Raw genomic sequence first — 24,014 nt, 5'->3', positions numbered from 1 at the left:
GGAGGGATACTGGGATCATTGTATAACTGAAACCCAAGCACAAAAATTTGTAAGTCTAGGGGGTATAGTGTCGCCAGCAGGTCAATCTGTACCTGTGAGGCAAGTGCATCAGCAGCCTCATGGCTCCTTCAGACTTCCAGATACCCCAAAATTGCTGCTGTGCCTTTGGCCAGACCCCAAAAACTTGGGGAAAAGTTTACCAAAAAAGTAAACGGCCAAAAGTTAGGTATGTGGGAAACACACCCACAAACCACCTCCGGATCAGCTATATAATTAGAGGCATGGCCTCTCTGGTTCCTGATTGAACTGCTTAACGGCCATGATCCCAGAGACTCAGAAACAAATCTAGAAACCCAGCAGCTTTTGGCAGAAATGCGTCTGGTCCCTGCAGTAGGTTACCGGTGCTGGACCAACCCAGGAGGGAATAGGTTTCGTGCCTTGGCCTGTTCCCCCGGGCGGCTCGGTGGCCGCCATCCTTCAGAAGCCACTGGACAGTCAGGTTTGGGCCCCCAGTGACAAGACACGCAAGGCCTCACAGGATGTGGGGGGGAGCTGGGCCTGTCCTCTCCACCCCAACGAGACCCCAAGTCATCACCCACGAATGGCCTCTCTGGCTCCTGATCAAGCTGCTTAATGGCTATGATCCCAGAGACTCTGAAACAAATCTCGAAACCCAGTGGCTTTTGGCAGAAATCCCTCCAGATTTAAGTGTTAAAATTTTGGAATTTCAAAATCGTGTGGCCACTACTGCAGCCATGCGACATCATATGTTATTCATGACCAGCAATAGAAAACAAATTGTCTACTGTTGCCTTTTCAGCAGATCTGAGTGTTGGGTAAAAAATCTCAAATAATAATGGTGGGTCTGGTGACGAAATATTGAATGTGATCAAAGTAGAGAGAGAGTAATGTGGAAATCATCTGCCCCACAGGTAGGGGGAGGGTGTGGGATGGGAGTATACCGGGGTTGTTGGGGGTGGAGAATGGGCACTGGTAAAGGTACAGGTGTTTCATTGTATGACCGAGATTTAGACTTGAAAGCTTTGTAACTGCTCTCACGGTGATTCAATAAATAAAATTATAAAAAATGAAAAAAAAGTAAGGTGGAGTTCATGCACAATTCAATCAGCTAATCAGTGGCTGAATAAATAGCAGTACTCCTACATTAAAAAAATTTTGTAAGTCTACAACTGTACCTCATGGTGTTTCACTAATAAAAATTTTTTAAAAATTAAAAAATAAAACAAAGTGCTCTGTAGGACTCATAAATAACTCTCGGAAGAGATCAACTAGCTGCAGAGATACCTCCAAACCCCTCGCCAGGCTGAATCTTGTTATGGGCACCCTGAAGGGGGACAGGTGAGCCCACTATCCTCTCAAACAGAGCACCAGCAACCAAAAACCTTCAAACCCAAATTACCAACATGCTCATGGCCAGACTCCATGGACTCGGGACAAGCCTCATCCAGGAATGAATCTGTTTTTAAAATACTTCTGCTATGTGGGTTGTGTGACAGAAATCTTCAGGCTCTCACAGAGTCAGAGATGGGAGACCTCCCCCCATCTCCCTGTTTTTCTGGAAGCTTGGCAGTCATGCCCATGAGCTGCCTCTGGTGTCATATATACTCATTCACTGGCTATGATTCAGAGACTCATAAATAAATCTCAAAAGAGATTTATCTGCAAGCTGCAGAGATGCTTCCTGACCCCAAAGTCACCATCCAGTTAACAATTTAACTCTAGCTATATCAATCCATCAAAATTTTAGGATTTCTGTACCACAAGGCCACAACATCTCATACTCTACACCACTTACATAGCACACCACATTGGATGGGATGTAAATTAGAAGGCAACTAATCTCAATTAAGAAAATATTAACATACAAGGCTTAGACTGTAACAACATGTTAGTAATCTCTCATACAAGGGCTTAATTGCTCCAGGATGCTTTTTGTTTGTTTGTTTGTTTGTTTGGGTCACACCTGGCAATGCACAGGGGTTACTCCTGGCTCTGCACTCAGGAATTACTCCTGGCGGTGCTCAGGGAACAATATGGGATGCTGGGAATCAAACCCAGGTCGGCCGCGTGCAAGGCAAACGCCCTACCCTCTGTGCTATTGCTCCAGCCCTGCTCCAGGATGTTTTATCAACAATCTTCACACCCTTTCTTTTAAGGAAATATTTTTGATTGTTTTTAGCAAATTATTCATAACAAGCAACACAAAATCATTTATTTAGGGCCCGCTATTGGGCAGATTTGGGTGGTGGTTGGGAAAATTGGAAATAATGGTGGTGGAAAGGTGTAATGGTGGTGGGATTGGTGTTGGGATATTGGATGTAATAAATCACCATGAACAACTTTATAAAAATTAAATTAAATTTTTTAAAAAATGCTCTGTAATCCTGTTCTTACCCACATTTTTAGATGATTGCCTAGTTGCAGGCTGTCTTCTACTGTTAAATAGGGGCTGGAGAGATAGTACAGCAGGTAGGGTACTTGCTTTCCACACAACTGACCTGGGTTCAACCCTTGGCATCCCATATGGTCCTCTGAGCACTGCCAGAGTGATTACTGAGTACAGGAGTAATCCATGAACATTGCCAGGTGTGGCCCAAAAACTGAAAAAAAAAAAACTCCTTAAATAACTAAACCTCCTTACTTCTTTGCCTAAATATGTTTTTGGTGTAACTGATTGAATGAATTCCATTATGACATCATTACCTCCCATTCAAGCAGTGAGGCACGTCACTTCCTACCATTCTGGCTTATTCTCTTCAGGGTCCCAACTTCCACTTCAATGAGCCCACCACCTTCCTCTTCATTGACTCAAGTCCATGAGGCATCATTGCACAAGTGGTGTTGGGAAAACTGAATAGCTACATGCAAAAGAATGTACTCAAATCTCTGCCTAATGTCAAGTATAAAAGTCAGATCAAAGTGGATTAAAAACCTCAGTATCAGACCTGAATTCATAAGGTACATGGAGGAAAATTTAGGCAGAACCCTCCATGATATTGAAGCTAAAGGAATCTTTAAAACTAAAGTAAAACTTATTCTTCCTGAAAAAAATTAAAAAATAAAAAATAAAGGCATCTTTAAAGATGAAACACCATTGGCCAAGCAAGTGGAAACAAACATACACAAATGGGCCTACATTAAACTAAGAAGCTTCTGCACCTCAAAAGAAACAGTGATTAAAATACAGAAAGAGTCCACAGAATGGGAAAAAATATTTACCTAATACCCATCAGATAGAGGCTTAATATTCAGCATATACAAGACACTGCTAGAACTTTATAAGAAAAAAACCTCTAACCCCATCAAAAAATGGGGAAAAGAAATAAACAGAAACTTCCACAAAAAAGAAATTCAAATGGCCAAATGACACATAAAAATGCTCTACATTGCTAATCATCAGGAAGATGCAAATCAAAACAACAGTGAGGTATCATCTTATACCTTAATTAGATCTTACACCTTAATCTTACACACATTAATAAGAACAAGAACAACCAGTGCTGGCGAGGATGTGAGAAGAAAGGGACTCTCATTCATTGTTGGTGGGAATGCCAACTGGTCCAGTCTTTTTGGAAAACAATATGGACAATCCTCCAAAAACTAGAAATTGAGCTTCCATATGACCCATCAATACCACTTCTGGGAATATTTCCCAGAGATGAAAAAAAATACAGTAGAAATGATATCTACACTTGTATGTTTATTGCAGCACAGTTTACAATAGCCAAAATCCGGAAAAAACCCAAGTGTCTGAGAACAGATAACTGTTATTGAAGAAACTCTGGTACATCTACACAATGGAATACTATGCAGTTGTTAGTAGAAATAAAATCATGAAATTCGCATATAAGTGAATGAACATGGAGATTATCATGCTAAGTGAAATTATTCAGAAAGAGAGGGACAGACAGAATGACTGCACTCATCTGTGGAATATAAAGTAGCATAATATGAGACTAACACCTAATAACAGTAGATAGAAAGGCCAGGAGGATCACACCATGGTTTGAAATCCGACCCCATGTGCTGGGGGAAAAGGCAGTTGGGACGGAGAAGGAACCACTAAGTAAATGATGATTGGAGGGATTGCCTGGGATGGGAGAGATGTGCTGAAAGTAGACAAAGGACCAAACACGATGACCTCTTAGTATCTGTATTGCAAATCATAGTGCCCAAAATTAGAGAGAGAGTAAGAAAGATTGTACCTGCCACAGAGGCAGGGATTGGGATAGGGTGGGGTTGGCGGGTGAGACACTGGGAACAATGGTGGTGGGAAACGTGCACTGGTAGAGATATGGGTGCTGCTTTGTTTGACTGAAACACAATCATGCAAGTTTGTAACTGTATCTCACAGTGATTCACTAAAACTTCTTAAAAAAAAAAAGACTGCCAAGACCTCCCTGTCCCTGTCTCCTAAACAGCCATCTCTGCCACGTGAGCTGTTTTGACGTGACTTACGTGATGGCTAATTCACTTGAGGCCTTTAGTTATGGCCTGATAAGAACACCACAGGTACATCTAGTTTCTCCAGGAAGTTCCTTCTATTTTATCCCATTTCTAGCACTGTCCCCTTCTCGAAAACTGAGGGCTTTTGCTTCAAATCTCAAAGGGAAAGTTGGAATAATCGGACGGTATTCCACAAGCTTCCGCTACACTACTACCCACCTCTGCTCACTGCAACCCATTTGCAAGTACTCAGTCTCCCTTCACTGACCCTCAGCAAGTTATCTACACTGCGGGTCAGTGCTAAACTCTTCCCTTGTGTGTAGACCCCATTCCCTTCTGTCCTTAAGGATGTTACAGAAGTCACTCTCTTCTCCCTCTCAAATCATCATTATTTTCCAATCTACGGATCACTCTCGGCAACATTTTTTTTTTAAAAGCATGCTCACAGTTCAGTCTCTTAACAACTTCTCTCAAGCCCACTTTGCTCTCCATCAACCACTCCACTTTAGTCCTCCAGCAAAACTCCTCAGAAAAAGGGCCAGAGAGAAAATACAGGGGCTAAGACACTTGTCTTTCATGCAGCTGACCCTGGTTGGATCCCAGCACCACATTTGGTTCTGTCAGCACAGAGCCAAGAGTAGCCCCTGAGCGACACTGAGTGTGACCCATAAATAAGATATACAAAAACTTCTCAAAAAAAAGTTGTCTGGGGAGGCGAGGGTGATAGTGTAGCAGAGACGGTGTTTGCTTTGTACTCTCTGACCTGGGTTCTATGCCCAGTAGCACATCTGGTCCTCTAATCCCACCAGGAGTGATCCCTGAGTGCAGAGCCAGGAATAAGTCCTGAGCACTTCTGGGTTGGTTCCCCGCCACTCCCCCCACCCCGGAAAAAAAAAGTTGTTTGGGAAAGGGAATACAGTTTAAAGGGTAAAACTATGCCTGATACTACATGGCCCCCCAAACACCCTGGATGTGGCCCTGGGGACAGCCCTAGTGGCCCCAGCACCACTGTGTCAAACAGCATCGTATCACAAGGCTGAACACAGAATGGTCAGGCCCTCAGTGTGGACCAGGTATCTCCCAACCCAGCTTTGTTCAACCATTAGTCCACAGACAGTGCCAGTCTGCAAGAATAAAATGGTTGCGTGCTGGAGCAATAGCACAGCGAGTAGGGCATTTGCCTTGCACGCGGCCAACCTGGGTTCAATTCCCAGCATCCCACATGGTCCCCTGAGCACCACCAGGAGTAATTCCTGAGCGCAGAGCCAGGAGTAACCCTTGAGCACCGCTGGGTGTGCCCCCCAAAAAACAAAAAATAAATCACTGTATCACTGTCACTGTCATCCTGTTGTTCATCGATTTCCTCGACAGGCACCAGTAACGTCTCCATTCGTCCTAGCCCTGAGATTTTGGCAAGTGCCACATTGGAGGCTCTTTCAGGGTCAGGGGAATGAGACTCATCATTGTTACTGGGTTTTGGCATATCGAATATGCCACGGGGAGCTTGCCAGATTCTGCCATGTGGGCAGGATACTCTCAGTAGCCTGTCGGGTTCTCCAAGAGTGAGAACTAGACAATAAGAAGTCATGCGGCCAAGAATGTGGCCGCAAAAGATATATAAATAAATAAATAAAAACACTGACTTTTAAAAAAAATGGGGGAGAGGGAGAGCAGAGCAATAGTACAGCATGTATAGCATTTGCCTTGTGAACTGTGGCCAACCCGGGTTTGATTCCCAGCATCCCATATGGTCCCCTGAACACCACCAAGAGTAATACCTGAGCGCAAAGCCAGGAGTAACCCCTGAGCAATGCAGGGAGTGACCCAAAAAGACAAAAAAAAGAGCTCTCTTTGCTCACTGCCTTAGAAAAATAATATAAAAAAACAATACTTGTCACCCAGGTTTTCATCTTTGCTTATTCCTGTCACTTTATCTACTTCCTCACTGTTTCCTCTCTCTGTCACCCTCTCAGCCTCCTGAACACACTTACATTAAGTTTATAGAGAAAAGATGAGCTTCGTTATCCTGAGAGACCAGTGAATTTCCCAAGAGCAAGGACACTCTCATACAACAAAATTCGTGATTACTGCATTGATCCAACTATATGCGCTAGCCTACACAATCTGTTCAAATTTCACAAATGAGACCATCCATATACGTTTTAGTAAATGAAAAATTTTTTTCCTGGTATAGGATGTCCCGCTGCATCCAGTTTCCATAATCCAGAATCATTCCTCAGCCTCTGTCTTTTGTATCCTGGATACTATAAAGGAGTACAGACCAGTCATACTGTTGAAATATTCCTCACTTTGGAACCATCTAAAGTTGCTTATTAATCCTTTTGCAGTTCCAGAAATCAAATGTAGGCTGCACACATGCCGAGCAAGCCCTTTGCCACCAAGTCGCCTTTCCAGCCCTCCCGTCAAAATCTTTGGCCAGCAACACATTCAAGAGACGCTGTTTCCTCTCTGTGCTGCCTTGGGGAGCTCACGATGCCAAAATGCTGCACTGCTGGAAACACTCACTTTAGTCACTTGGTGGCTCTAAGCGTCTGCTGGGTTTCCACACTGTCAAGTCACTACTTCACCTTGGCAATGACTAAGCAGCCTGTGAAAGATACTCTTAAACTATGCACATATTCTGCTTCTCTTCAAACCTTAATCCATCATCCATTAATGATTATTTTTCTTTGCTCGTTATTTGTTTGGGAACCATGCCTTGTCGTGCTCAGGACTTACTCCTGCTCTGCATGCAGGGATCACTTCCGGCAGTGCTCAGGGCACCTTATGTGGTGATGGGATCAAACCCAGGTCAGCCCTGCGCAAGACAGTGCCTTACCCACTCAACTCTTTCTCCCACCCCATTTATAATTCTTTCCTGAAATGAGTATTATGCAGTTGCCAAATAGCTATTTCCTATTCTTCTATATTTATTAGTTGACCTTCTACCTGAGGAAAGAGATTTCTCTGTGTGTGTGTATACATATGCATACTTATGCACATGTGTGTCTTACTATAGACATATAGTAAATTAAAGAATATTGTGTTCTTTGGGCTGGAGAGATAGCACAGCGGGTAGGGCGTTTGCCTTGCACACAGCCGACCCGGATTTGATTCCCAGCATCCCATAGGGCCCCCTGAGCACCGCCAGGGGTAATTTCTGAGTGCAGAGCCAGGAGTAACCCTTCTGAATCTCCAGGTGTGACCCACCCACCCCAAAAAAGAATATTGTGTTCTTTCAGAATTCCTTAATCACACATCAGTCAGGTGTTTGCTCCCATCACGCTGCCTAAACAACCCCCTGTTGAGGTAACAATGCTCTCCACTTTGCTAAATCTTCTCCGTTCTCATCTTTCTTGACCTCTCAGCAGCATTTGCCACAGATCATCAATTTCCCCCCTTTGAAATGTTTTCCTTACTTGGTTCCCAGGACACACTTCACGGGTTGCTTCTTCTCAGGGGTCTTTGTTGGTTGCTTGTCTCTCACCGCCGGGTTCCCTGGGCTCAGCCCTTGACCTTCTTCTCTTGTCTGTCTCTGCTCCCCCCACTTGGAAATGGCACCCAGGCTCACGACTTCAAAACTCATTTCTACATTGATGACTTTCTTATTATTCTGATGGGGCTGCCAGAAATAAAATGCTGGGTGGCTTAAAAGAAGGAACTTATTTTTCTTTCTCACAGTTCTGGACGCTGGAATTCCAAGTTCAAGGTGCCAACAAGATTGGTTCCTGGCTGGCGTTTCTCCCCGTGTCCTCACATGGCCTTTCCTCTGCGCGCTGGTGGAGAGAGTGTGTTCTGATGTCCCTTCTCTAAAAATCCAAGCCCTGTAGAATTAAGATAGCTCTCCATCCCTTCTAGAGCCACATTAAATCTTAATTACACCCTTAAAGGCCATTCTCCAAATGCACTCACATAGGGACATAAGGGCTTCAACATTTAAATTTCCAGGAACCTAATTCAGTCTGTAACAAATCCTGAAACTGCAGTGAGCAGCCTGGCTCTTTCTCCTGGGCTCTTCTAATGAGGCAGATCCACTTGGAAGTGTGACAGGGGCCACAAATGGAACAAATGCAGTCTGGAACGACTAATTCCTCTCTCCTTTCCCTCCTCCCAAATTCTCCTCCTAGGCTTTTCCCTTCTCTGTTGATAATGGCGATTCATTTATGACCTCCTCTGTTACAAAACCCTGGGATCATCCTCGATTCCTTTCTTTCTCAAACACTTCGTACTGTCCTTAACTTTCAAAGTAACATCATGGTCTAACTTTGTATTAAACCATCACTGTCTTCCACCTGGCTTGTGGCAGTGGCCTTTTCCTGGACTCCTTGTTTCTGCCCTCATCTCCATTTTATTTCTTCTACTTTCAGTAGCCAGAAATGCCCTATAAAAATGCAAAGTTGGGGGTTGGAGTGATAGCACAGTGGGTAGGGCGTTCGCCTTGCATGTGGCCGACCCGGGTTCGATTCCCAGCATCCCATATGGTCCCCTGAGCACCACCAGGAGTTAACTCCTGAGTGCAGAACCAGGAGTAACCCCTGTGCATTGCCGGGTGTGACCCAAAAAGCAAAAAAAAAAAAAAAAAGCAAAGCTGGTCCTGTTCTCCTCTGACCCTAACCCTCTAATATCCCCTACCTCACTCAGAGAAAAGCACCAGTCAGAATGCTGACAAAGACCTCTGAGATGGGCATGACTGATCCCCTGGGGATCTCCATGACTTCACCTTTCTCCTGTTTATTAAATCCAGTCACCAAACCCACTGTTGGTTCTCAAAACCATGATGCATAAGTCCACTTTACAGGCTGCCCATCCTGTACCCTCTGCTGGGAACAATCTTCTCCCATATACCCTTGGGGCCCTTTGCCTTATCTCTTTCAGATGTGTGCTTAAGAATAAACTGTGGGGCTGATAGGACAGCAGGTAGGTCATTTGCCTTGCATAGATCCAAGCTGGGTTCGATCCCCAGCATCCCATATGGTCCCAGGAGCACTGCAAGGAGTAATTCCTGAGTGCAGAGCCAGGAGTAACCCCTGAGCACCACCAGCTGTGACTCAACATGCAAAGAAAAAAGAAAAAAAAAACTTTGTAGGGGGCAGGGAGGTAGTTCAGTGGGTAGAGTGCTTGCTTTGTATTCTGCCACACCAACCCAGGTTCAATCCCTGGCATCCCGTATAGTCTCCTGGGCCCCACCAGAGTGATCCCTGTGCACAAAGTCAGCTGGGTGTGCCCCATATCACAAGAAAAAACCTTCGTAGGGTCAGAGAGAACAGGGGTTCACTTGCCTAGTACCTCTCCAGCCCAGTCCAAATCCCAGGTACCATATATTGTCCCTTGAGCATTGTTAGAGGTCATTACTGAGCACAGAACCAGGAATAGGTCCTAAACACTGATATATGTGGCACAATCCTCCTAACCCCCAACCCTCACTTTAAAAATATTACCTTATAGTTCAAAGGGTTAGAGTGCATGCTTTGCATTCAGGAAGCCAGGTTTGATTTCTACATCACATGGTCCCCGAAAAAGCACACCAGGAGTAGCCCCCAATACTGCTGATGTGAGCTCAACGCAAACAAAAGTGTCACCTTCCCAGTGAGGTTTGTCACCGCCTGACAGAACATGGGATTTCGAGAATAGGACTATGTCTGCTAAGGCTCCAGAGGCACCCTGGAAAATAATGTCTTCCACAAACTGCATCTTTGGTATGTGCCAGCATATTCTCAAGGACTTTTCTAGAGTCATTGTTTAATCCTGACAAGAGTGGTATTAAGTGGGCATATCAGTTCACTATAAAATGCCAGTGCTGAGGGATAAACTATCCCCACAGTCTGTGACTTACAGCAGCAAATGTTGAGTTCTCCTCTCTCAGCAGGCTGGAGCGATAGCACAGCAGGTAGGGCGTTTGCCTTGCATGCAGCCAACATGGCTGACCCGAGTTCGATTCCTCCGCCCCTCTCGGAGAGCCCAGCAAGCTACTGAGAGTATCTTGCCCGCACGGCAAAGCCTGGCAAGCTACCGTAAGGTATTCGATATGCCAAACACAGTAACAACAAAGTCTCATGATGGAGACGTTACTGGGCCTGCTCGAGAAAATCGATGAACAATGGGAGGACCGTGACTGTGACCTCTCTCAGCAGCAGTTATTTGGGGTTTGACTCCAGATGACACAGGCCTGTGCAGGGCATGGCTCCAGGCTAGGTCCCCTATGTGTGTCTTTCACTCTTCTAGGATCAACTGCCTTGACGATGGGATTTGATTTTTGTTTTTTGTTTTTATAAATTTATTTATTGAATCACCGTTAGAATAGTTACAGAGCTTTCGGGTTTAAATCTGTCAATGATGAAACACCTGTCCCTTCACCAGTGCACATTTTCCACCACCAAAAACCCCAAACCCCAGTATATCCCCCATCCCACACCCTCCCCCTACCTGCGTGGCAGATGATTTCTACATTACTCTCTCTCTACTTTGATTACATTCAGTATTTCGACACCAGACTCACTGGTATTACTTGGGATTTTCCCCCAACACTCAGACCTACTGAAAAAGCAACATTAGACAATTTGTTTTCTATTGCTGATTATTAATGGCATATGATTTTGGAATTCTGAAATTTTAATAATTAAATCTGGAGGGATTTCTGCCAAAAGTCACTGGGTTCCAAGATTTGTTTGTGTGTCTCTGGGATCATGGCCGCTAAGCAGCTTAATCAGTAGCTGGAGGAGCCACAGTTTGTGGGTGGTGACTCGGCGTCTCGTTGGGGCAGGGGAGGACAAGGGCCGGCTCCACCCCCATCCCATGAGGCCCCTTGTGTCTCCTGACTGTTGGCTCATACCTGACTGTTCACTGGCCTCTGGAAGATGGCGGCCACAGAGCCACCAGGGGGAACAGGTGGAGGGATGACACCTTTTCCCAACTGGGGTGGCCCAGTGCTGGTAACCTAATGCAAAGTCTGGAAGCATTTCTGCCAAAAGCCACTGGGTTCTGAGATTTGTTTGTGTGTCTCTGGGACAATGATGGAATTTGGAGAGAAGCTATTCCTTCCTTAAATTGGCATAGCATTGTCTTCCTGTTTTGCATAAAATACAGTTAAAAACCAAATTCTAGGAACCAGAGAGAAAACTCAGTGATCAAAGGTGCATGGGTTTCTGTAGGTCAGGTTTAAGCCCCAGTACAACCACATAGTCCCCTGAGTGCCACCAGGAGTGACATCCAAGAAAAGACTCAGGAGTATACCCCAAAACTTCTAGATATGGCCCCCCAAGAAAAACAAAAGCCCCAAACTCTACAATACAAAACAAATTTGGGATTGAGGGATGTTTTATTTTCAGTGCTAAGAATCAAATCTTTCACATACGAAGCATCCACTCCACTCTACTACAGATTCCATAGCTCCCAAATATTCCTTTTGTGAGGGGCCTTTTTAAGCCACACGTGGTGGTGTTATTCAGGACCCATTCCTGGTTCTGTGCTCAGGAGTGACCCCTGGCTGGGTCCATTAGGGCCGGGAGGGCTCTTACCTGCACCCCACTGGGGCACCCCACAGACTGAAATTTCAAGAGTGATATTTGAAAGCATGAGAGATCTCTGAGGCCTAGGTTGAGACTTGCACATTGTGACTTTTGTATCTATTCCCCTGACCAAAGCAGTTAAAAGGCCAAGGCTTATGTCAGTGGAACAGAGAGTAGCAACCACTTGTGGATTGGGTGGGGAGACACGGCAGTCATTCAATAGTAAACTCCTCCACAAAATTTGTCTTATTATATTTGTCTTTTCTTCCTTTTCTCCTTCCTTTCTCCTTTACCTTCTTTCATTTCTCCTTCCTCCCGCCATTCTTTCTCTTTAACAGATAAAGAAACATGGGCTCAGAAAGGTCAAATATTTGTTCTAAGGTTATACTGCTAGTAAATAAAAGAACTGAACTCTAATCAAGTTGGAATGAATTTTACAAACACTGGAACTGGGTTAATAAAGAGGATAGAGCACTTGTCTGGCACACAATGGGTTGATCCCCAGTAGTCCGTATGGTTCCCCCTCATGACCAGGTGTGATCCCTATTCATAGAGCCAGGATTAAGCTGAAGCCAGGAGTAAGCCCTGAGCACCACCAGGTGTGGCCCCAAAACTTAAAAGGAAAAAAATGCCATGTATAGTCAAGAGACTTAAACTTTCCTCAAAAGCAATGCAACACCACTGAAAACTCTTGAGCAACAAGGCAACATGGTGGCTAATCAAATCTGGTGGTGTGCAGGGTACCTGGGTGAAAAAGAGGAAGAGCAATTTCTACTAGGCCCAAAGCTTCAGGCCAAAATTGTTTGCTTTCTGGTTTGGGAGCTACATCCAGAAGTGCTCAGGGCTTATTCCCAGATCTGCATTCATGGATCACTCCTGGCTCAGGGTACCATCTGGGATGCCAGGGATCAAACCTGGATTGGCCCTGTGTGGGCAGGTACCCTACCCACTGTACTATCGCTCCTGCCCCTCAGGTCAAAATTGATTAGGGGTCAGGCTGGGGAAGCATCAAGGTGGGGAAAAAAATGAAGACAAAGAGAAACAGTAAAAGACAAACAAAAAGATGGGGAAAGGGATGCGGTGCTACCAGCAAGTCAACCTGTACCCAGAGGGCAAGTACATCAGCAGCCTGGTGGTACCTTCAGGCTTCCTGATACCCCAAAATTGCCACTGTACCACTTGCCGGACCCCAAAAATGTGAGACAAAGTTTCTCGAGAAATTAAATAACCAAAAGTTAGGTATATGGGAGTCATGCCCACAACCCATCTCCAGCTCGGCTATACAACCTCATTTATTGACCTTACTTCAGAGACTTCTAAATAAATCTCTAAAGATATCAAAAGCAGCAATTAATCTTGGACCCATGCAAGGCTGAACAGATCAGGGTAAATCGGAGGGGCGTGTCAGCCAGTTGCCTACCCAAGCAGAGGCCCTGGAAGCCACTTGCTTTCACAAACCAACATTGCCACCAATTCCCCAAGCCAGACTCCACCATCTCAGGACAGACCTCACTGAGATATAATCTGCTGAAAATTAGGGTATCCAGTTTTTGTGACTGAAATCTCCAGGCTTTCTGGGGTAAGGATGAGCTACCTTTCTCCACCTCCCTATACTTCCAGAAGCTTCGGCAGTCACATCCACACCCCAAAGCTGCCACCCAGTTAAAAAAGCTACTCTAGCCTTACAGTCCCAATAAAAATACTGAACACTCTGAACAAGCACAGTGACCTCTTAGTACCTGCATTGCAAACCATAATGCACAAAAGAAGAGAGAGAAAGAAGGAAAGTGCCTGCCATGAGATCTAGGGGTGGTGGTGGGGGGAAGCAAGGGCATTGGTGGTGTTAAATGTATACTGGTGGAGGGATGGGTGTTGGATCATTGTATGACAGAAGCCCGATCACTAACAGCTTTATAATGGTCTAACGCGTGGATATTCAACAAAAAACTAAAAAACTCAAAAAAGAAAGAAAATACAAAGGAGAAACTCTCTGAAATTGAGCACTCCAGCTCAGGGTGTATCATTTCTCTTACTTTACTTAAAGTACTCTTTCTCTCTCCTTTCTCATATTTCCATAACAAAACTACTGATTTATTTTTGCCTTTTTGGGCAACACCCAACCGTGCTCAGGAGTTACTCCTGAATCTTCTCTTAGGAATTACTCTTGGCAGTGCTCAGAGGACCATATGGGATGCTGAGGATCAAACCCAGGTTGGCTGCAAGTAAGGCAAATGCCCTAACTGCTGTACTATCACTCTGGCTCCTGCTGATTATTATTTTTTTAAGACAGGAGAGAGACAAGAAGGACAATTAAAAACAACTTATTATTTATGGAGTATTGAAATCAAAATTCATATTGGTGAATTTTTTAAAAAAAATCAAACAAAAATGTGCACAGTGTAGAAATATTTAAAGTAACAGTTCCCCCTCCTTCCTTTCTACAGAGATATGCTTCCTTAATAGTTTGTGGTAATCCCTTCCTGACCCGGATCTTACTTTTTATCACTTAATGGTAGGTCAAAATAAATGTTCCATGTCAGAATATTACAATGTCCTCATTCCTTTTTTCCCCCATTATTGTTGCAGTCCCAGATCAAACTCAGGCCTCACACAGCTGAGGGATACACTCCACCACAAAGTCACATCCCTCACCCTTCATTCTTTATGAGTTGGTTACTCACTTTTTTTTTTTTAATTTTGGCGGTCCATTTTTTGTGGTGCTCAGAACTTATTCCTGACTCTGTATTCAGGGATCACTCCTGGCAGGATTGGGGGACCATATGGAATGCCGGAGATCAAACCTGGGTTGGCTGCATGCAAGGCAAATCGCCCACCCACCGTACTATCACTCTGACAGTTGTTTAAAGTCATAGAGTGCTCAGCCTCTTCATAAAACCACAAGTGCTACATCTTGTGCAGTGTCTGACATATTCTAAGAACTCAAATTGATTAGTTCTCCTGGTTGTCCAAGTTTAGCTGCATCATATTTTATTTTATTAGTTTCCCACATATGGTCACTTAATATATGGTGTGTTTGCAAAGATGTCCACAATAATTCTGTTGACCTGCTGGAACCTGACTCTAAAGTATCATTATGATGTTTCCACCATCAGTAGATAGAGTCTGTTTCTACTTCTCTTGAATGTCATTTGGCCATGGAACTGACTTTGATCAATCAAATACAGCGAAAGGGATGCTTTAGCATTTCTGCCTCAAGAGGTCATGCTACTTTTGCCTTTTCCCTTTTAGAGACCTGATAAGAGGAAGCCTTGGCTGACTGACCGAAGAAGTCACATGGAGAAGAACCCAGTCACTCAAGCCAAAAGCCCAGTCAATGGCAAGACACGTGAATGAGGCCATCTAGGACCTGCCAGATAGCCAACTTGCTGACTGCAAATATAGGAGAAAACTCAGCAGGAAAGGAGCCTGGACAGCAGAAAATAACCCTCCCAATGGAGACAGCTCCAAACTGCTAGTCTACATATAAATAAGTAGATGTTGATTTAAACTTCTGTGTTAAGCAGCAACTGAAAACAATACATTTTGAGTCATCTTTTTATTTATTTATTTATTTATGGGTTTTGAATCACTCTCAGCTGTGTTCAGGCTTTCTCCTCATTCTGCACCCAGTGATCAGTCCTGGCAGTGCTCTGGGGACTGCATGGGGTGCCGGGAATGAACCAAGGTCTGCCAACCCCCCCGGTATGCTTAGTACTATTTCTCCAGTCCCATTTTTTTTTTTTGGCCAGTATGACTCTAATATCCTAGGCTGGAATGCAGCATTCATTTCTGGCATGTGACCCCGAGCATATCCTGTAATATTTTTGAATTTCCCAATCTGCAAAATGGGAAACGTTTTAGTTCCTAATTCATCTGGACAGACACACGGCAAGGAAGGTCAAGACTTTATCAATGTTTATTGTTATTGTTTAATTGCATGCTGCATTGAAGCATTCAAGGTAACACCTTTAATGTCATCACCTCCCTCCCCACCTTCAGTGATGATGGGAATTGAACCCAGGTCCTCACACATAGAACAAGGCAAGTGTTCTATTACTATGCTCCATCCCCAGCTCATTGTGAATGAAGGCTATCCTGAGAGATGTTATGTGGGCAAGTAGGATGAGTAAGTATTAAAGATAACAGCAACAGTATTTGGAGGTTCCATAACTAATTAATACTGAATACCAGAAACTTCTTGGGACTAGAGACCTAACCAGGCTAGCCTGGGAGGCAGTGAGAGTTGGGTCTCAACTATGTCCTACATAGTTCAAAAATTGTACTACTGTGTCTGGGCAAGCACTCTTAATGAAGTCATGGGTGGAAGCTGGAATTGGGTGAAAGAATGAAGAACAGGCACTACAGGAGCGGTGGTTATGGGAAAGCTATAAGGAAAATGTCACCTCCCCCCTTTCCCTGATGAAATCACCTTCCCATGACCTGAATGGGCTGGAGCGATAGCACAGCGGTAGGGCGTTTGCCTTGCAAGCGGCCAACATGGCAGACCCCAAGTTTAATTCCTCCACCGCTCTCGGAGAGCCTGGCAAGCTACTGAGCTCCCCGTGACATATTTGATATGCCAAACACAGTAACAATTGTCACAATGGAGACGTTACTGGGCCCGCTCGAGCAAATCAATTAACAATGGGAAGACAGTGACAGTGACAGTGATGACCTGAACATCCTGACCACCTTTCCCATCATATCACCTATCACTTTTTTCCTCATGGGTGAGTCATCCACCCTGGTCTCTTTCCTCAAATTTATTAAACTCTTGGAGCTGCAAAGACAGTACAGGGATTTAGGCGCTTAGCTTGCATGCAGCTGACCTGGGTTCAATCTCTAGCGCCACATGTGGTTCCCCAAGCACAGCCAGGAGTGATCCCTGAACACAGAGCCAGGAGTAAGACCCTCAGAATCTTTGTACTTACTTTGTCCTTCTTAGAGGGATCTCCTTCTGAACCACTTAAGCTAACGTTCTTCCCTTTTTTCTTCTTTTCCACAATTTTCATTCTTTTCCTTCACTGCATTCCTTACTACCTAAAAATACATCATTGACTTGTTTACTTATTATTTCTCTTGGTGTTAAAAGGTGAGCTATGGGAGAAATTGGTATTTGTCTTGCTTAAACAAGTCCCCAGAATCTAGCACAGTGTCTGGCTCATAGCAAGTGATTCATAGCTGTGAATTGAATGAATATAAATAAAGGAGGGCGTGGGGTAAGAGCAACAGAACTGATAAGAAGACAGGCTTTTAATTTTTTCTATTTTTGGTTTTTGCACCACACCTGGCAGTGCTCAATGATCTCTCCTGGTGGAGTTCAGGAAACCATGTGGGTTGCTGGGGATCAAATCTGGGTTGGCTATGTGCAAGGCAAACTCCTTACCTGCTGCACTATTGCTCCAGCCCCAAGAAGATAAGGTTCGAGGGCTGAGTGGAAGACTAGTTCTTTCTTTGAAACACTTCACGGGAGATTTTGTGTTATCTTTTTGTGTATTTTATTTGTTTTGGGGGCCACACTTGGTGTGCTCATAGGTTATTCCTGGCTCTGCACTCAGGAATCACTCCTGGCAGGTTCGGGGGACCACGTTGGACAACAGATCAAACCCAGGTTGACCATGTGCAAAGCAAGTCCCCTACCTGCTGTATTATCACTCTGGCTGCATTTTTGTGTACTTTTGTTTTTGTACTATATCCAGCTGTGCTTAAGGCTTACCCCTGGCTCTGTGCTCAGGGGTTGCTCCTGATAGTGACTGAATCTCGGTCAGCCACATGCAAGGCCACCCACTGTACTCTCTGGCCAGTCCTTTTTTTATCTTTTTTTTTTAAAAAAAATTTAATTGAATCACCATAATCCAGTCAGATCTTGCCTTACCTCCTCAGCCCACAGGTGGGGGCAGCCAGCCGGTATGAATTCTCAGCCCACTGGGCTCAAATGTCACAATCTGTGAGTCTCCATGAGACTCAGAGAAAGGTCCCAGCCATCTAAGGCCACTGCTGTCTGTCTGCGGCCACAGACACCCCACAGGAAAGCTGTGTCTTTGGGAACAGAGGTGCCAGTCAACTGATAGAGTGTGAAAGGAGGGTTGGAGAGGGATGTGGGAGCCCAACCCCAGGCCAAAGCAAGCAAGGATGATGGCAGGGACCAAAATAATCCAGCTTCCTCGCCCTTGTGAAGGTGAGGCTGACACGTGGGCCCCTCTCAGTAACACTTGAGTACACTGGTTTATAGCAAAGCCTGCAAGAACGGTCAGACGCTGTCCTGTGCACTGGGGGCTCTGAGGGGAGGCTGGTGAGGGGCAAGAAAGGGTAGCTGCGTGTGGGAGAGAGGGGCAGGAAGATTCCCTAGAGGAAATAACCCCCATCTCTCCCACCTCCAATTCATCTGATGGACACAAAAAAGTGGGACAATCCTAGACGTGACAATAACACGTGACCACCAGGTAATGGGAGGCAGGTAACGCAGCTCGGTTCCAGGAAGAGCTGTTCCAATAGGTATCGGGAATTTGAGCGGGGTGGAGGAACAGAATAGAAGACTAGAGGGCAGGCGGGAATCTGTCCAAATTGCATTGAACTTGGATGACAAGAACAGAGCTCGGGCTATCTTGGTTGAGCAAGGGAGAGTCTCAAAGTATTTTAAATCAAGAGAAAGCCCCAATCAGCAGATTGAGGTAGAAAGGACCCCGAAGTTGGTCTGGATGGTTCGTACGTGAAACCGGGGACGGGCATCCTGAAAAGGAGAACAAGCTTTATTCTGGGACCTAGCACCAGGACAGTTGTAAGCAGCAGGGCTTTCAGTCTCTCGAGAACTAGTGACGTCACTTCCTCGACTACTGAGCTGCACCACTTCTTTTCCATAACTTTCAGTCGCTTGTCCGGGACTCCCAAGTTTAAACAGATCGGGAAAAAGGTGCCTCTAGAACCCCTAACCCTGGTCTGAGCGATGCGCGCAGGAGACTTCAACTCCCACAATGCCTCGCGCTGCGGCTCTGCAGGTCGCGCATGCGTCCTTCCGAGAAAGGCGAGGCCGCGTAGGGATGGGTGGGACTCGCCAGCTGGGAGAAGTGCGGGAAACTTAGGGACCGCCATCTTGGCTTTGGGTCAAACCACTTGGATACTTGGCGGGAGATCCATGTCCTCTCCTTAAAGCAGCTCGCACAAGAAGCGAGGTAAACTACATTTGATGGTGGAAACTCTCTTGATTGTGCTTTTTCGTGAAAAACGCCGTCCGTTTCGCGACTAAGTTCCGTGACTGAACTCCCCCCGCCCGTCACGATGGAACGGCCCAGCAATGGCCGCCCTCTGCGAGAGTCCGCGAGGGGCGGAGTGGGAAGTGGTTTCGCCCCGCCTTCAGGTCGGAGGGGGTTTCCGCTTCCGGCATTGGCGGCCGCAGCCTCGCTCTGGTTCCTGCGGCTGGCGGCCGAGCCGTGTGTCTCCTCCTCCGTCGCCGCCATATTGTCTGTGTGAGGAGAGGGGAGAGCGGCCGCCGCCGCTGCCGCTGCCACCACAGGTACCGTCGGAGCCGCCGGGCCAGGTGGTTGGGGCGGGTACGAGCGGGTCCCGGATGCGACGGCGGGATGCGGCCGCCCCTTACGCTCCCAAGCTGACTGCACTCTACGGCCCGTCGCCTGCCCCTGCACCCCCCCCCCCCCCCACTCACACACACACCAGCGAGGTCCCTGCAGCCTATCGGGGAGGCCCGGGCCACCGATCCCCCCCGGGGCGGGGAGAGGCTTGGGGACGGGGTGCCGGGAGGATGGGAAGCGGCCTGCGCGACTTGGGCGTATTGTGGGGGAAAGGCTGAAGTGGGGCGGGGACTAGGGGGGAACAACTTGGAGACGGGGGTGGGTGGGGGGTGGGGGGTCTCCGTTGGGGGAAGGGAGCTGCTGAGGGGTGGGGCCCGCCCGGGGATGCTGGGGGAGGTGGGAGGGTGCCCCGGGGAGTGGTGACTGCTGGGAAGGGGGGGTGACCCCTCGTGCGGAGCCCGGGGCGCGGGGGCCGGCCCAGGGTCCCTCGGGGGCGAGGCCGGGCTTCCCACCTGCAGGCTTGGGGCGCACGGCGGAGGGGGAGCCCCGGACGGGGGTCGGCGGGCCGGGGGCGCGCGAAGTGGATTCGGAGTCGGGGGGCTCGGTCGGGGACCCGGGGGGTGGGGGGGGTGCGCGGAGGGGAAGCGGTCACGCGGGGTGAACGGCGGGGCCGAGGGTGCCGGTGTTAGTGGGTGACCTTTCGGCGAGGACTTGGTGGTGGCGGTTTTTTTCCCCCGTCGGTCGGCGCAGCTCTGGACCTTTTTTTTTTTTTTTTTTCCCTGGCCCTGGGCAAGGCTGGGGGGTGGCGGCGGTTTCGGGGAGTTTGGTGGGTTTTTTTTGGGGGGGGACGACGCGAAGTCTCGGGGTCGGAAGTTGCTGTGGGGGGTCAGCGGGGCCGCCCGGGAGATGAGGGCCCGGGGTTGGGGGGCCGCGCGGGATGGACGCGGGGACGGGGGTTTGTAGGCGTTGGCGCCCGCGTTCCATCCCGGGAGAACGGGACGGAGCCTTGGTGAAGGGACCCGATCGCCCCCCCGGTACTCGATGCCCGCCCGCGCCACTTCCCGCGGCGGTGGGGGGCCGGGCCCCTGTCGCTTGGTGCTCCCGACACGCCAAGTGTAGACTCGAGTGTCAGAGCCTTTGTGACGAGTGTGGAACCCGCCGGCCGTGCTCCTCGTGAAGTGCCTGGTCGGTCGGAGTCTCCAGAAACTGTCGGAGGCACGTGTTGGGTGCGGGAGGTTGGGGTGGTCGTGTCCCCCCCCCCCCCCGGTCCTCCCCGCCCCCCAGGTTAAAAGTTCTGGCCGAGAATCTGACCGTCGGGGACGCTTCGAGACAGTCGTCGCAGCCCTTTTCTTCGGTCATCCGTAGTCATGGCGGGGTTGGGGTGGGAGGCACTTGGGCCGACAACCTGGGGGGCGATGTTTCGTGTCCCCGTCGTGTGTCCCTGTTTCCAGAGTTTGCCTCTGGTCGTCGTGCCTGGGTAGGTGCGTCCTCCTGTGACTTTGAAATACTTGACTCTGGTTTGCTGTCAAGGTAGTGCCCGCATGGGGCTTGGAAGAAGGGAAGGATGGGCAAACGGTTTGCTTAGGTTGATGTATCCGAGGAGTCACCCAATCCGGTCACTGTCGGCCAGGACTTGGCCTGAAAACGGCCTACCTTGTTTGTTAGTTTGTTGTTGTTTTTTTTTTTTCCTCGTGCTCGCATTCAAGGGGAGCAGCAGTGGAAACATTTCCCGGGGAGGGGGGGGGGACTGGGCTACTGTCTGGGAGTATGGCAAGCGAGTCCGTTGCACCGTCTAGTTTTCGTTGCCCACTCACTTACCACCACCCTCCCCTCTCCAGGGTTGAGTCCATGCACTTTTCTCTTTCTGTATGCCTCTTCACACACTCTTGAGAAGGGGGGAAATTCTCTTTGGGAACTGAGTTTTAAGCCGTACATAGGATTTTAAGCCGTACATAGTAGGCAGAATGATTCCCACAAAGATGTCTGTGTGCTAATCCAGAATCTAAAATGGTAAAAAGGACTTGGCAGATGTAACTAGGGTTAAGAATCTTAAAATAGGAAGATTATCCTGGATTGTGTGGGTAGGCCCAGTGAAATCACATGAGCCCTTAAAAGAAAGTACTTTTCTTCAGCTGAGTCAAGAAAGATGAGGTAGAAGAAGAAATCAGAGATGAGTATCACTTGGAGCCATTGCTGGGGGGGTGGGAGGGGTTACATGGAAAAATGAGAAAGTACTCCAGCAACCCCTAATTGCAAAAAAACAGGCCTGCTTGACAGCTTGCAAGGAAGTAGCAGCCTCATTCTTACCACAGGGAACCAAATTTGGCCAAGGGTCAGACTGAGCTTCCAGTGAATTGTTAGGCTTTTTTTTTTTTTTTTTTGCAAGGAACATACCTTGATTTTTGATCTGGTGAGACCTAGACAAGCCCATTCAACCTCCACCCTACAAACACTAAGGTAATTATTGTTTTAATCCAGCGTTATGGCATAATGTGTTATGGCAGTGGTAGAATGGAAGGTGTAGATTTTGATACCATGAGTCTAGAGCCCTGTTAATTGAAATGGGGATGATGGTCAAATGAATGAGCTTGAAAGAAAAGGTTTCAACCAGATGGTCAGAAGTATGGGTGTTGACTGCTGGTGAAACAGGTGAAGTGAAGAGTGCAGTGGAGATGAAGGAGTGTGGATCTCTCTTGCATATGATGGCAGATAAGCTTAGAATTGTATACTATAGTTAAGTGGGAAAGAGCTTAGTTGTCGAACTTGGATATTTTGATGAAGATTTCCAGACAATGTGTTGAAGGTGCAGACTGATTAATTTGTAGATGTACCTACAGCCAACTGCTGTGAAATTACTGTAAAACCCACTAGATTATTAAGGATTTTATAGTAGCAGACAATGACAATCGAAAAGCCAGAACTTGAAGTAGTCTTTGGGGGGGGGGGGCACACCCAGTGATGCTCAAGGGTTACTTCTGACTCTTCACTCAGGAATTACTCCTGGCGGTGCTTGGTTACTGGGGATTGAACTGGGGTCATTCACACTGGGGTCATTCACGTGCAAGGCAAATGCCCTACCTGCTATACTGTCGCTCCGGCCCTCTTAAATTCCTTTGAATCTCCCAAATTCTGCTGGCAGGAAGAAGGCTGGTGAAACTATTGAAGACTTGCGATTTTCAATAAAAGAAGGGGAACTCGGGATAGAGCCAAGAGTCCAGAGGGGTAGAACTCTGAAAGCCAAAGATTTCTTGATGACTCTGAAGTGGAATGGCGTTTGCTCATATTTTAAAACCACTTTGGACCAATGGATCTGTTCTTTATTTCCCCTGTATGAAGTGGACTGTTTCTCGCGTTTCCCTGTGTTTACCAGTTCCACCTGTGTAGGCTGGAATCTGGTTACTTGGGATGTTTCATTTCTTGAGAATTGTTGTCCAGGAGTTGTACTTAAATGTACCTTAAAGCTGCATCCTTATCCAGTTTAGATTATGAGATTTAGAACTTAATTCTTCTTGCTTTTGGGTGCTCCAGGAACCAAGTGGAACCAGATTAGCCAAATTTATATTCTCTGACCCTTTCAGCCATCTCCCCAAACCTTTAAACTCTCTTGTTTTTGTTTTAGTTTGAGTCTACACCATCAGTACTAAAGGGGCCATAAGTCTTGCTGTAGGGGATTAAACTGAACCTCACATGTGCTAAGTATGTACTTAGCCATCTGACTATCTCCCTGGCACAGAGTTTTGGGACTTTCACTGTTTTGTTATTTTTTGGGCCATACCCGACAGTGCCCAGGAATCATTTCTGGCAGGGCTCAGGGGACCATATGAGGTTCCAGGGATTGAACCTAGGTCGGCCACATGCAAGGCAAGTGCCCTACCCACTACTATTGCTCTGGCCCCAAATTTGGGTTTTTGATGAAATTCAATTGAGATTTTTGGACTTTGATGATCATGATTGAAAGAGATCTTAGGAAGGCACACACATGCATGTGGGTGTGTATGTGTGCATATGTTAGAGATCAGAGGGTGGACTTTGGCAGTTAGATGACACTCCCCAGGATGCCTGTATTCTTAGATTCTGAATATATTAGCATTATGTGACAGAGTATTTTATAAATATAGTTCCATGTTACTGAGAGGGAGGTAATCTGGATTTGTTGAATGTGTCCAGTCGCAATCCCTTAAAGGCAGAGTTTTCTCTGCTTTCTTTCCTAAAGATGGAGCAGAAATCATAATGATGAAGAATGAGAGGGATTCAGCCTGCCATTATTGGAGGGGACCACATGGAATGCATAAGAAGGAATGTTGGAAGTTCTAGTTTTAATCAGGAATGAAATGGGGGCCTCAGTCCTATGTCTACTAGTATCTAAATGTGACTAATAGTCTGAATGAGTTTAAAAGTAGGTTGTCCCCAGGTCTCCAGTAGGGAATGTGGTTCTAGAGAAACACCTTGATTTGGGGCCTTGCCTACCTAAGATGGCCAGCCCAGCCTCTCTAAATTTCTGGCCTGTAGAAACTTG

General features: G+C 46.8%; 2 protein-coding genes across 3 annotated transcripts in view; one reads left to right on the top strand and one right to left on the bottom strand.

Annotated features, from left to right (window-relative positions):
* The window catches only part of SOX12 (SRY-box transcription factor 12), a 280,268-nt gene that overhangs the window by 89,761 nt on the left and 166,493 nt on the right, over positions 1 to 24,014 (bottom strand). The gene's annotated exons all lie outside the window — the stretch shown is intronic.
* Positions 19,344 to 24,014, top strand: part of CSNK2A1 (casein kinase 2 alpha 1) — a 50,255-nt gene continuing 45,584 nt past the window's right edge. Inside the window, exon 1 of one of the 2 annotated variants that reach the window (XM_056107872.1) lies at positions 19,344 to 19,482. The gene's annotated coding sequence lies outside the window, so the exon portion shown is untranslated. The remainder of the gene's footprint in view (positions 19,483 to 24,014) is intronic. The other variant, XM_056107873.1, reaches the window with a different exon arrangement.

The sequence above is a fragment of the Sorex fumeus genome, unplaced genomic scaffold, assembly GCF_029834395.1.
Source record: "Sorex fumeus unplaced genomic scaffold, SorFum_2.1 ptg000178l, whole genome shotgun sequence".
In the NCBI taxonomy this organism is placed as follows: Eukaryota; Metazoa; Chordata; class Mammalia; order Eulipotyphla; family Soricidae; genus Sorex; species Sorex fumeus.
The sequence above is the reverse complement of the archived record's forward strand: the minus strand, read 5'-3'. Positions and strand labels throughout refer to the sequence as shown.